Below are 14001 nucleotides of genomic sequence, written 5' to 3' on the forward strand. Positions count from 1 at the left end.
CCCTCTTGCAATTTTTTCACTCTTTTTCAATGATGAGCTGCTCAATCATATTGTGTTTCACACGAACTTATATGCTACACAACAAGGTAAGCCCTTCCAACCGACAGACATGGATGAAATTCGAGTATTTATAGGAATGAACATTTTTATGGGTCTCAAACGAATGTCAAGTTACAGAGATTATTGGTCATCAAAACCAGACTGGCATGACTATTATATTTCAAAACTAATGAGTGTAAAAAGGTTTGGTTGGCTGTTGGGTCACATACATTTCAACAACAATGCTGTTCAACCAGAGCGTCGTGATCCACAATTTGATAGATTATATAAACTCCGACCATTTCTGAACAATCTGGCACACTCTTTCGCGCAAAACTACAAAGCTTATCAGAAACTTGTCGTCGATGAATCGATGGTAAAATTCAAAGGAAGATCTAGTATGAAACAATTCATGAGGGATAAGCCAATCAAAAGAGGTTTCAAGATATGGATGCTCTGTGACTCGTCTGGATATAACCACAGGTTCGAAATCTATACTGGGAAAACAAGCGAGCAAGGTGAGAAAGGGTTGGCTTCCCGAGTTGTTCTCAGTCTCTGTCATGATTTTATTGATAAAAACCATGTTCTATTTGTAGACAACTACTTCAATAGCTATGAGCTCCTGCTAACTCTAAAAGCCAAAAATATTTTTGCATGTGGGACAGTGAATCCTGCACGGAAGTTCCTACCTAGTCTCAAAGGGGAGAAGGAACTAAAGAGAGGAGAATATGATTGGCAACAGTCCGATGATGACATAACAATGATAAGATGGAAGGATAAACGAGCAGTGAACTTTTTGTCTAATTTCCACAATCCCAATGATACAATAACCATCAGTAGGAAGGCAAAAGATGGTACTATTTCAGATGTGCCCTGCCCAAAGATTGTGAAGGAGTACAATGAAAATATGAATTTTGTCGATAATTTTGATCGACTGAAGAATGATTACCAGATTGACCGCAAAAGTAAGAAATGGTACTTGAGATTATTTTTTCACTTTCTTGATGCAGCTCTAACAAATGCTTTTATTATTCACAATCAAATTGAAGGTGAGAAGTTCACTAACAAGGAATTTAGGAGGGATGTATATATAGGTTTGCTCTCCAAAAGAATAGCAACTCCACACACTCCCATAAACAGAAGTGTAGAAATAAAGCGCCACAAACCTAGTGTCATGCCGAGTATTAGGAACCAGAGTGCAAGCCATCAACCTAAGAGGTCCACATCAAGAAGATGTGCTAAGTGTAGCACGAAGAGCAATCCAGTCCGCACAATATGGATGTGCAGTGTTTGTAATGTGCCCCTTTGTTTGCGGAAGGATAAAGACTGTTTCCAAACCTTTCACCGAAATTGAAGTTGAATTTAGGTAAAGAAAACCTTTGTATTTCACAATTTTCATTCACATATGTTGCATAAAAAAACATGTTACATTTGCGTGGTGGTTAGTGTTGATAACCACCAGTTTTTTTCAAATTAAAATTACAATTTCAATAGAATTTAAGAAATATTATGAAAATATGTATTCTTATGTCAAAATAAAAGATATTAAAAGTGTTAATGTAAAAAAAAAATTTCGAACCTTCTCCGCGCCGGAAGGGTCGGGAAATTTATCCGCCGGAAGGGTCGGGAAATTTATCCAACTCCTGAGCCGCAAAGAGTTAATATGTGCCTATAGACATGAATAGAAATTGAATTATGAAGAAAACTTGGAGAAGATATTTTCAAGAATTATTGGAAGCTACTGATGGACAGAAAAATACAGATGACAAAAAAGATTATAGAGAACAAACAGTAAATCAAGAAAATAAAAGGGATGAATAACAGGAAATCACTGGAGATGAACTTCAAAGAGCTATAAGAAAAATGAGACAATGAGGAAAACAATTATTACTGAAGATAACAAACATATTCATTTCTGCTGTCTGTATCTCTCTACGTGTCAATAACCACGATTCGCTCCCATATAGCATAGTTGGTAAATATGTTGATCTATATATTGCCATTTTTGTTTTCTGGCAAATATCTGAAATTATACCTTCATGGTGTTTTTAAACTACTGTTTCAAATTGTAGGTCACATGGTCTACGCCTCTTCGTGAGATTCTGAGATCTTGAAACTTATTTTCGGAAAGTTATTTTCCATACCCACCTTTTTAATTTTAAGGTAAGGGTTTTAGATAATGGAATTTTCCCCATATATACTGAACATTGAATAATGACCATAAATGGCGACTCACCCACAAAATTAAATCAATCAATCTCACGTGACAGATACCGATATATTATGACACCAAAAATTGGCATTATCTTTTTTTGGATTGTTAGTGTTATGTTTCACAAAATTCGCATTTTTGTTTTAGAACATTTTTCTGCCAAATATACCAAAACTTAATACTCCATTGTGCATTTAAACTATTATTTTAAATTGTAGGTCAGTTATATGGTCTACGTATTTTCGTGACAGTTTTATATGTTGGGACAGATTTTTGAGGAAGTAAAAGTAAAGTGCTCCCCTGCACTTTGCCATGAAGGTGTATAGGGGTGTGAAGTTAAGGACCCACACTTTCTTGATCACGGCTGAAGGTGGGGGTGATGTGATTAGCACCATGCTCCTGGTTACCTTTATCCCTCAAAGTTTTCTCCAGGTACACATTTGATATGATGCTGGGTGGGTGCCGGAGCAGATTGAATAGGTGGAAAAGATCCCAGTTCTCCCCCGCAGGCATCGCAGCACAATGTGCTAACCACTCAGCCACGGGGTCCGGCAAATGGTTTTGATAGAAGTTGAAAAAATCGTGGGAAATACATCATTTAATGTGGCTGTCGGATTTATTCCATAGTTTACTCTGGAAAACTTGCACGTTGTATGTACACAAACATGGCCTAGAAAAGACAAGAATGTTGAATTTCATGGAATTTTTAGTTTGCCATTTTTTAAAAAAAAATCGCTAAAAACGTCAACAATTCGCATTTTATGCCAAATTAGCATTATTTCGATATTTCGAACAGGCAAAAAACGTGTCCAGACATCACTGCACATTTTTAAATACATCTTTGCAGCAATTACCATTTTTTACTGTTTTCGCATTTGCAAAAAATATATTTATTTATTTTCAATAATGAACTCAACAGGCTGGCGCCCAGTTAGAGAGTTCAGAGATACAGGTTTTCATACATGCTTCAGTGACTGTTATTTGATATTGTTTTCATTACACAGTTTTTAAATTGTATATATGGCATAGAGAACAAATCAATATTTTTGTTACGCTTTTCTAAGGCATTGTAGAGAATACTCGTTCTCCAGATAGGAGATTTCTTGACAATGTTTGTTCGCGCTCTATTCACAAAGAAGGTTTGATGATTGGGTCGCGTCTTATTGTTAGGAACGCGTAATTTAAATTGTGAGATCCAAAGAGGAGAGTGAAGTTTTCCATTATATATTTTCCAGAGCAGCAGCAGGTCGCGAACTGTCCTTCGATCATCAAGCCTGTGCATTCGGAGTTCCTCTATTAGAGTACTGTATGAATCAAATTTCGGATGAGTACCTTCAAGTTTATACTTCATATAACATAACATTTTTGATTGTACTCGCTCTATTTTTGTAGTCTGTACTATACTGTCAGTGTTCCATACAACAGACCCAAATTCAAGTTTTGAATGCACTAATGAGTAATATAATACCTTAAGTGTTTGTTCGAAAGTCTCTGCCCATTCTAATAATGAACCCGATAAGTTTGTAAGCCTTGCCTATTACTTCGTTAATATGGTGAGTGAAAGTTAGCTTAGAGTCAAAATATATTCCTAGGTCCTTTGCTGTTTCAGATTTTTTTAGATTGGTATTATTAAGTTTATATTGGAAATTTAAGATCGTTCTTTGTTTGGAATATGTAACGGAATAGCATTTTGCTGCATTAAGAGAAAGACCGTTGCGCAAGCTCCACGCACTCAACCTATTTATGTCTTGTTGCAGACACACACAGTCTTCAATATTTTTTATTCTTTGAAAGAATTTCAAGTCGTCTGCAAATAACAGTTTTCTAGAATTAATCAAATGTTCTGGTAAGTCGTTGATTAATAGAAGAAAGACAAGAGGTCCTATGTTGGACCATTGAGGTACTCCGGAACGTACTAGAAATTCGCTGGATGTGTGGCCTTTATACGAAACATATTGTTTTCTATTCATTAAATATGATGCCATAAGTTTCGTGAGGGGAAGGGAAAAGCTAAAAGTGCCCAATTTACTTAGTAGTACATCATGATTTACAGTATCAAAGGCTTTGGAAAAATCAGTGTATATTACATCCACCTGCCCCCCCATCATCTAACACCGTGCTTAACACCCTCAACGTGCGACATCGTATGTGCTTTCAATTGGAGGGAGCGCCTGCACATTTTGATGGCACAGTGCGAACCCTTTTGCACCGTATCTACCCACAACGCTGGATCGGCAGAGACGGCCCCGTCCCCTGGCCCGCCCATTTGCCTGACCTCACACCAATGGATTTCTTCTTGTGGGGCCATGTGAAAACACTCGTCTACAAGACCCCGGTGCCTGACAAGGAAACATTGGTAGCGCGGATACTTGCAGCATCGGCAGAGGTGTGTACCATGCCAGGGATTTTTCATAGGGTTCGCCAGAATTTCCTGCGACACTGCAATGCCTGCATTGAATGTGGTGGTTGTCAATTTGAGCAACTTTTGTAACAACGTCAGTACGGGGTACGACTACGTACTATTCCTATCTGTAAGTGCACCTTTGCGTGGCAATAAACCTCCTGTGCCCGTAGTTGCTGTGTTTGTCCTGCTGGCGCACGACCTCTGTGTGACATCCCCTCGGTGCTGCTACGGGGAATCGTCCCTCGTCCCGCATTTGTTGTCTCCTTGACAGGTACCATTCCCCGTCCGGTCCTCTCTCTCTTTTGTTGAACCGTGCTTTGTTCTTGCTGCGGTGTCTCCTCACTGTGTTTGGGGACTCCCCACGTGCTGCATGTGTTTGGTTCCCGCTGTGCAATTGTTACTTCATGCTTCATTGCTTCTTTTGTCCCTACCGTTGTCGATCGCTACCCTTTCCCTTCACTTGTCTTGCGGGACACTCCTATTTCCTTTGTGGAACCCCATGCGCATGCGTTGCGCAGCTGCCGCCTAGTGTTTTTCGGATGGGCGACTTTGGTGTTCCTTTTGACTTCGTTTGTTCCGCCTTTCTATCTTCACTGGTACTGGCTGTACAGAGGTGTGAAGTTCATTTTCACACGTTTTCGGCGTTGTCTAGCTCCTCACGGAGGCATCTCTCAGCAAAGTGGAAGGGGAACTTTCGTCTCTATTTCATGGGAGGTATCTGTGGTTTTCGTTTGTACTATACCTTTAGAATCACCCTGTATATCCTGTTTTGTTGGATTCTTCTTGATATCTAAGAATAGTGCAATGTCATTGCAAATGTATGTTAGAGTCGACGAGCGATATGAAAGCGGCTGACCTTGACAAGTTCGTGCAGAGAGAGGGAGAGAGAGAGAGAGATATAGATACATTTCCGCTGTTGCCTCCTACTCACCGTTTGGGGTTCTCGCCAGGTCTTACAAAATAAAAAACAATGGCGTACATTCGAACAATTGTAAACTGCCGCTGCACAGCTATTATTGCAACAATCGATACCAATCCTGCACGAGTATTACCAGAAAGCTTTAGACAATCGTACTGTGCTGTAAATTAAACGTGTAGAATCTTGACAATAAGTGAAATATGTTATTGACCATTTTTGTATAGAGAAAAAGTTCTCTTGCGAGCCGATTTTTATTAAATTAGATTTGAAATAACTTCCAGTGAGAAAGTTACAAAGAAAACTCGAAATTTTAAGATCGTATAATATTTACAGTGATATGTTATTTGTTACTGAGAAAACGAGAGAAGAACTTGATTCATTCTTTCGCGGCGTGGCAAAAGCAACTTCGTTTCCCACAGATAGCATGCGCCAGTCTTGTGGCACTCGCAATAACAAAACAACTGTCTGGCATGCATAATATGAACTGAAAAGAAAAATTAAAATGCCATTTACTTACATAACGCTCATTCTGTACTAAACTTTCGTATGTTTTGAGTTCGTCATGCATGTACATGAGATACTTGTATGTAGTATGCTATACAACTGGTGGCCACAAAGACATGTCATATTTTAATAATCTGATCTGCAGTTGATCATTTGACAGATTCTAGATGTCCACCCCTTCGTAGTAGAACTTTAACAAATACCTTTTTTGACTATCGTCGCACAACTGAAGAAAACAAGAGCCCATTTCTTGTTTCATATGCCGGTGAATCTGCACTGGCAAGAACTGGGACTGGTGTAAACCAGAAGTTCCGGGGGGACCGGGCAAGACCTCACCAATGTTTATGTTTACATTTTTAACATGGTCTATATAGAACATTTCTAGGGGAGGGCGATAAACTACCCGTAAAGTATTGACATTTAATAGTAGTACATGAGTAAAAATTTAGGCAACAATTCCCCACTTCACTTTACAAACATGATCTTGAACGAAACCATTTAGCTTTTTAAACATCTTGTAATGAAAGGTTCCTGGGGTTCAATTGTCTCAGAGGATATTGTGAAGTGGTTCAAATTCCGCTCTAAACAGTCTGAGTAAAAAATTGACTCATAACAAAAGATTGGAAAAATAATTTTCAGTTACTGCAACTCATGAAGCAAGGAAAAGAATAGGTAATGAATGTGAAAAGTAATTAAAAAGAAGTACAGGGACTTTTATTATAGTGCATTAGAAAATTGACTGATATTACTACGCTTTAGTAACATGATTCATTCAAATTTATTTTCTTTGTCATTTTGTTACCTTTCCACGTGCTCATCCCCCAAGCGATGACCCTTTGTCAAATGTCAACCTGTCTTCCACGTAGTACAATTGCATGTAATAGACTAACGGGACTGTCGTCTGGAATCATAGCCAGTGTAATCCTCTGTGGGAATTGTGTGCTGCTCATATGTGTTTGTGATTGTCATCTCATCTTTTCATCATTCATCACCATCTTCGCAATTAGCCAAAAGTGACAAACACACGAAATAAATCAATTCATTCATTCATAAACAAAGCTTACATTATGTCAGGACTCTCTGTAGTGAGAATGTTAGTCAGTCTGCTACTCAGTGTGCAATGAGGTGGTTTACAATCATCATTAACAGTAAATAGGCTTAACATATTGCGATATTTAAAAAATGATAATGGAGAGATAATTAAAACCAAATACCTTCCCTCTATTTTGGCACGGTCTGTACATTAAACACAGAAGAGAACAATGAAAAAAATAAGATGGAAAAATGCATAGACATTTCTTCGACATTCTTCCTCACCTCCCCAGATAGCAGACCACCAGGACACAAAACTGAGAATGAGTGTGGTTATACACTACTTATTGTACACTGAAGACATTACAAGATTCATGTATTTTTGGGAAGGCAGAAATTCTTGTGTATTTATACTGAAGTGAGCAATGTCGAGACCTGTTTAAGGATTATAAAAAAAAATGGCACAGGGGCCACCCAGCCCCAAATGAAATGTTACCTGGGGGGGAAGGCATCTGGAGGGTGGTGCTGATCACACCACCTCCAAAATGGCTGAGATCGAGAATGTGTGGGGCATAAATGTGGCATGGTGCTATTTGCATGGAAAACTTTATATCTTTACCTTCATGTCCGCATGATATCATGCATCGCGATAATGGAACAGTGAAAAAGCAGTCAGCTGTGAGGATCTCTCCTTCCTTCCCTCCTTCCCAAAAAAGTTTGGGTCTTGCAATCTACAAATGTGCTCACTGGAAGGGAAGTACTCCAAAGTTAGTCAGCGATTTCTTTCTTTGGTATGGGAATAATTTTCAACAGTACCAACGATTGCTTACTTCATTACGAAAATTACCAACAGGATTTCGCCAGCTTTCCGATTGTGATGTGTTGCGAAGTCAGAAGTTCGAATATCGGTTAACAGGCCCGAAATACAACTACCAAGAGGTCAGTAGCAATATTCCTCAACAGCCCCACTCCCCCAAATCTTGTTTGCAATGGCCTTGTATTACAGTAAAGGCTAAATTAGGACATGTATTTTCTTTTAATTAAAAGTTGATACATGCACGGAATTCAAGAGAGTATTATTACAAACTTTGTTAAGAAAAAGTGTCAAATTTTTTCACTAAAGTTGAAAATACAGCCAATTTAACCTGAAACAATAAAATTTAAATATATTTTTAAATTCTTAAAACTATCAGGAAGAATAAAGTAAAATATCATCACAATTGTTTTTCCTTTTAGGCCTGAAGGCATTGTACTGTACAAATTAGCAGTGGCGTCTCGTGGCCTAAAATTTGGCCGGGGCTCATTTTTTTAAAGAATTTAAAATATAATGACAATTCACATGAATTACAAAAAATTGGTATTCTTTCTTCTAGACTACAAAACTGGACTTACTTTTTTGAAAGACTTTAAAATGTAATGACAAATTACATGAATTACAAAAAAAATGGGTATTTATCTTCTAAACTACAAAACTGGACTTATTTTTTAAAGAATTTAAAATATAGGGTAGGTGGGGGTAAAGGTCCGCAGTTTTTACATTTGATTTTTTGTCAATTTCTGGTCTTAAGTTTTTAATCTCAAAATGTCATAAATGGATACCTTATTTATACAGCTAAAATGAACACCAGTTTTAGAACCCGCAAAGTTAATGGTTTAAAGTAAGAATTTGATTTTATCGACATAAGCAAATTCGGACCTTTGCCCCATACCATGGGGCAAAAATCCCCAGGTGTACTATGTTGCAGATTCTTGCCGCACACAGCAAGAAGAAAATTATTACAATAACTTTTGCTATATTTACTGTATTAAACTGAATTATGATAACCATAGAACATAAAATATTCTCTCACTTTAAATTGACAAGTAGGTATCCCAAGATTTCAATAACTTTAAAAATTAAACTCAAATAACTTTAGAACAAAAACAAATCACTCAGATCAGTCTTAAAACCTATCATGTCTTTGAATCGAGTAGAACTGCTTTGAATCAGTGTGGACAATTTCCTCACAACATCGTCTTTATGAAAGAAGGATCGTTCATCAGTTTTCTTGAATCTCATAGTTTGCGGAGCCCTTTTGTAAAAGACACCAATGTAGCCATCAACGTCAAGTTCAATGATTTTAGCCACGTACAAACGGAATGATGATTTAGTTTTTCCATACACTTTCACCACGACGAAGTCACTGGGTAGAAGTTCAGCTGGAATGTTGTTACATTCTGATTGATCGCTGGTTACTACAAATGCAGAATCGTCGCTGCTTTCATGAAGGGGAAATTGGGATTCTGATTCAGACGACGACACAATTTCTTCATCAACTCTTTTCTTCGGGTTATCAGTACTTTGAAAGAGTCTCTTCTTTGATTTTTTTGATTCGTAGACGTTCTTCCCGTGATCTACCGTTCCCTGCCGTAGTGCTTCAAGTTGTTCCTTGTGTGGTGTTGAAGTGAGAAGAGTAGATTTTAGGCCTCTTCCCGTACGTTTTCTTCTAATATTTAATTTCTGGAGTGGAATAATATCATGGGGAGACACTGATGATTGACGAGAACTAGAAGTCCCAGGTGCAAGATTTTGCAGAGCAGCTCTGTTGCTTGTCCTATCAACGGAAGAGGAAGGGACAGGAGTAGGATTTCCTAGAGCAGCCACGTTGCTGGACTCATCATTCCTTGTTTCTACAAGAGCAGACTGAGAGTTTTCAGGCAGACTATCTTCAAAGCAAATTCTTCCACGCAGGTCAGGATCTTCAAGATCAACAGTATCAATTTCATGTTCTTGTTCTGTTACTGATGCTGGTAAAAAATCTTCATCATTAAAAATATTGATATCCAATGGATGAATTCCAGTCACTCGAAATCCTTGAGTAGCTTTTTCTACTGTGTCTGTTTTCTCGAATGCTCGATTAAATATACCTGCTACGTGGTACTCAGTTAATAGCTGACCAGGATTCGATGTGATCCAATTGTCGCATAAACCATCATAATAGGCTTTCAATGGCCTAAAGAAAGCACGATCCAAGGGTTGGGTTCGGTGGCTGCTATGAGGAGGAATACTAACCATGTGTATGTTGTGTTTCTTAGCTGAAGTAATAGCCTGGAGGGAAACATGTGATATGTGATTATCCAAAATAAGCAAAACTGGGACTTCTGCAGAGGGGTTAGTGTGTTTTCTAAAATGGTCTAGATAAACTAAAAATGTTTCCACATTCATATAACCAGAATCTGTCACAGCCATTGCAGAACCGATTGGCCCATCTTTCAGAAGAAGCGGATTGTTTCTTTTTCGTGAAAATATGAAAAATGGTGGGACGTGATGTCCTGTAGCACTCATCGCACAAGCAACTGTAATTGTTTTTCCTCTGTCAGCTGACACATTTTTTGACACTTCTCGTTTACCTTTTGGAGCAACATGTTTAGGTAATTTATTTGGAACGGTTTGGAAGCCACTTTCGTCCATGTTGTAGATGCGGTTTGGCGGAAAGTGGTATTTCTCCAGGATCTGTTTCAAATTTTGAAAATATTGGGTCAATTGTTGCCTGTTGAATCCCATTGTTCTAGCAACACTTGTCTTTCTCGGAGTTCTCAGAGAGAGATGATTCCTCTTCATAAACTCCCTTGTCCAGTCTCTGCCAGCTAACTTAGATTCCTTTGAAAAGGAATGCGTGATTCCATTTCTTTCTACATATTCATAGGCAAGGAAGCGTAGAGACTTCAATGTAAGTCCATAGAAACGGGTATCCAAGTCTTTAAGATGTGTCACTATTTCCTTTTCTTGCTCGGGCGTGAACATACGTTTGAAACGTCCTAGCGACCCAACTCCGTTGCCAGCTTTCAATCTTTTACGAACTGTTGATTCATCGAACCCAAGAACTCTACCGATTTCTCTTACAGACATGCCATCTGCTTTCATTTGTTGTGCTTGTTGAAAAAGAGCATCGGTCAGCGGTCTCACTTCTGCTTTCTTTCTTTTGTAGTTCCTGTAACGAGAAAATGAGGTTTGTATGAGGACTTCTAGCATTAGAAAGTATTCTTTATCAGAGATATTATGTACATTTGACAATAATTGAGTATATTCCCACAATTGAATTTTTCCTGTTGAATCAAAATTTTGCGATGTTGTTTGAGAAATACGCTAAGCTCTATTTTAGTGCTATAATTAATTCAGAAGCTATCAACACAAAATGTCTAATTTTGCTTCCACTTTCACATGATTCGACAAAGCTACAAAGAGAAAAATTTTCAACAATACCGGTACCTAAAAATTTCATGAAGTTTAATAGATAGCTATGCAATTATAAATTAACACAGAAAGAATTTTTAAAGCCAAAAATTATTTAGCAATTCAACATGAAACCTCAACCACAAGACAAAACTTGGCAATAATTTAGTTGGTCGGTCTATAGCCTTGAATTGTTAGCCATTTTTAGACATTGCTAATACAGTATAATCCCAACAATAATCTTACCAGGTTGTTAAACTATCAGCAGTTAAACAAAACAAGTAGACCTAAAAAATGAAGCCATGTAGAGAGAAAATAGCGCAGTTTCTGTTTTAGATACGCATTGTTACCACACAAACTCTACTTACAGAGAAAAATATGTTTTTACAACCATAATTATTTATAGGCCTATAGATAATTTATATAGATATTTACAATGTAAGGTAGAGCAAATTTTTATGAGGAATTGAATATACGATTTGAAAAATTATACGAATGGGGTAAAAGTCCGCAGCGGACGTTTGCCCCACTCTCTCAGCGGATTTTTACCCCATATCGCCATGTTATAAAATGCTGCCAATTCCCGCCTAATAACAGCATATTTTGGTGGACTTCCTCCATTAAATGATTAATAAAGCTTTATACATAAACACACAAACATAGTAATACATGAACCTATAACCACGCCAGTATCAGAGAAGTGGTTTGTTTATTCCAAATTACATCAAACTATACAAAAACGTAACTTACCTCATAGCTGTAAAGGTTTTTGTTCTAGGAACACCACACTTCGTACGTCCGATCTCCTTCACTACACCTCGTGATCTGAAGAACAGTGGTGCCAGTTCAATTCAAAGCCTTCGCAAAAAAGCCCTGCGGATCTTTGCCCTCCGCGGACCTTTACCCCCGACTACTAATGACAATTCACAAGATTACAAAAGAAACAGGTATTGTTGTGAAACATCCCTTTCTCGAACGTTGACTCCTGTTCTTCTGCTCAGTAAATTTTGTTATTACTTTTTCGTTGAAGCCCTCTATGTTTGAAATGTATTGTATCTCTATTGTAAGCAAGTGCCAAGGCAGTTGGTCTGTCTTGTCCCATTGCATTTCTTAAGCAGGTTTTAATACGCTTCAATGTGCTGTAACATCGTTCAGATTCAGCTGTTGCCACTGGAGTTATTAAAACTATGTTTGTCATTTTTACTGTTTTTGAAAAGGTACCCTCTAAATAATTTTAAATAAAAAATGAATGTAATCTACTGATAAGAGTTTATGTTTTTGAACTCTTCACTACAATACAGAACACGAAGTTACCTCTTCTATGAAGGGATAATAAATCTGGGAAGATGCCTCTGTTTAAAGATTGTTGATTGATTGATTTAGTTTATTTTACTTCGCGTTTTGTGCCTCTTGGCTAATTTGCGAAGATGGGGATGAGTGATGAAATGATGAAATTGATGAATGCGCATTCACAAACAACCAAGCCCGATAAAATAATGAGCACTGTTTGGATTTCGAAAAACAATTACTTATGTTGAATAAAACTTAAAATTACCTTACGTAAGCATGCACAATATATTTTCCGTTGACTAGTGACTATATCGTAGACTAGTGAGAATTAATGTTAAGTAAATCGGAACCTTAGTAGAATGCAATTAGGAACTTTATTTTCATGCAAAGAGAACCAACCCTGGCTTGCCTAACCTAACTACGAAAGCATATATAGAACAAAATCTTAAGTAATCGCTAAAACTCCCCAGTTTATGTTAACAGAAGTAAATCAAAATCGAACCATGTTAAAATTGCATTCGTAGCATGATGAAATCGCAATAAAACAAAAGGAACTTGGACCTAAATTCCCTTTGCATTCATTCCCACTAGTCTACGATACTGTCGGTTCCATCAACGGAGAATGCCTTGTCCATGAGGAGCGCTCATGCTTGCGTAAAGTAATTTTTCAAGGTTCTTTTTCCAACATAAATAACTTTTTTTGAAATCCAAATACTGCTCATTACTTTCAGGAAGAATCAAATTTCGTGTGGCAATGATTGCCAAAATTACGCGATAATTAGATTTTCTGTTAGAATTTGAAAAAATCATAAAACTATCTGAACGGTTACTTTTATGGAGAACATGTCACATTCTAAACGCGAAATCTGCATGAAACAGTACACAGCATTACGGTTTCCATTATCAGGCACAATATAATAACAAGGGTGTATTTATATTCATGTTCACCTCAAGCTCTTCTCTGTAAACCGATGTCATTTGAAAAATGTCAATAATTATAAGTGCGATAAATATAATTACAAACCTGACTACTACTCAACACACAAAGGGGAATTCCTGCTAAACCTGTCACAGTTTAGTTTACCGCGCGGTTATCACTTACCGCACACCTCATTGAGCAACTTCGTCCACTGACGTCAGGAAGGATTCTTGCTAGCTTAGGCATGCTAGTTTTAAGGATACTAGCATAAGTACACAATAAATATACTTCAATTTTTCAAGGCTTCACCAAAAGGTATTATTTTTTCTAAGAGATATAAACCTAACGTACCAAGAGAGTTCGTGACGTCAGAAGACGAAGATGGTCAATAGCGTGTGCAATAAGTGAGGCATAGAATCTACCGAAGCTGTGAAAATTTCTTGTTCTTCTTCTTTCTAGCCCACACCGC

The 14001-nt window shown here is 37.6% G+C and overlaps 1 protein-coding gene across 4 annotated transcripts in view; it reads right to left on the minus strand.

Annotated features, from left to right (window-relative positions):
• LOC145984561 (putative protein FAM10A4) overlaps positions 1–13670 on the minus strand; it is a 173153-nt gene extending 159483 nt beyond the window's left edge. For all 4 annotated transcript variants that reach the window (XR_014441355.1, XM_083118214.1, XM_083118212.1 and 1 more), the window contains exon 1: positions 13638–13670. The gene's annotated coding sequence lies outside the window, so the exon portion shown is untranslated. The remainder of the gene's footprint in view (positions 1–13637) is intronic.
• Positions 13671–14001: the final 331 nt, after the last annotated feature.

This window comes from Lepisma saccharinum, chromosome 2, assembly GCF_977018435.1.
Source record: "Lepisma saccharinum chromosome 2, izLepSacc3.1, whole genome shotgun sequence".
In the NCBI taxonomy this organism is placed as follows: domain Eukaryota; kingdom Metazoa; phylum Arthropoda; class Insecta; order Zygentoma; family Lepismatidae; genus Lepisma; species Lepisma saccharinum.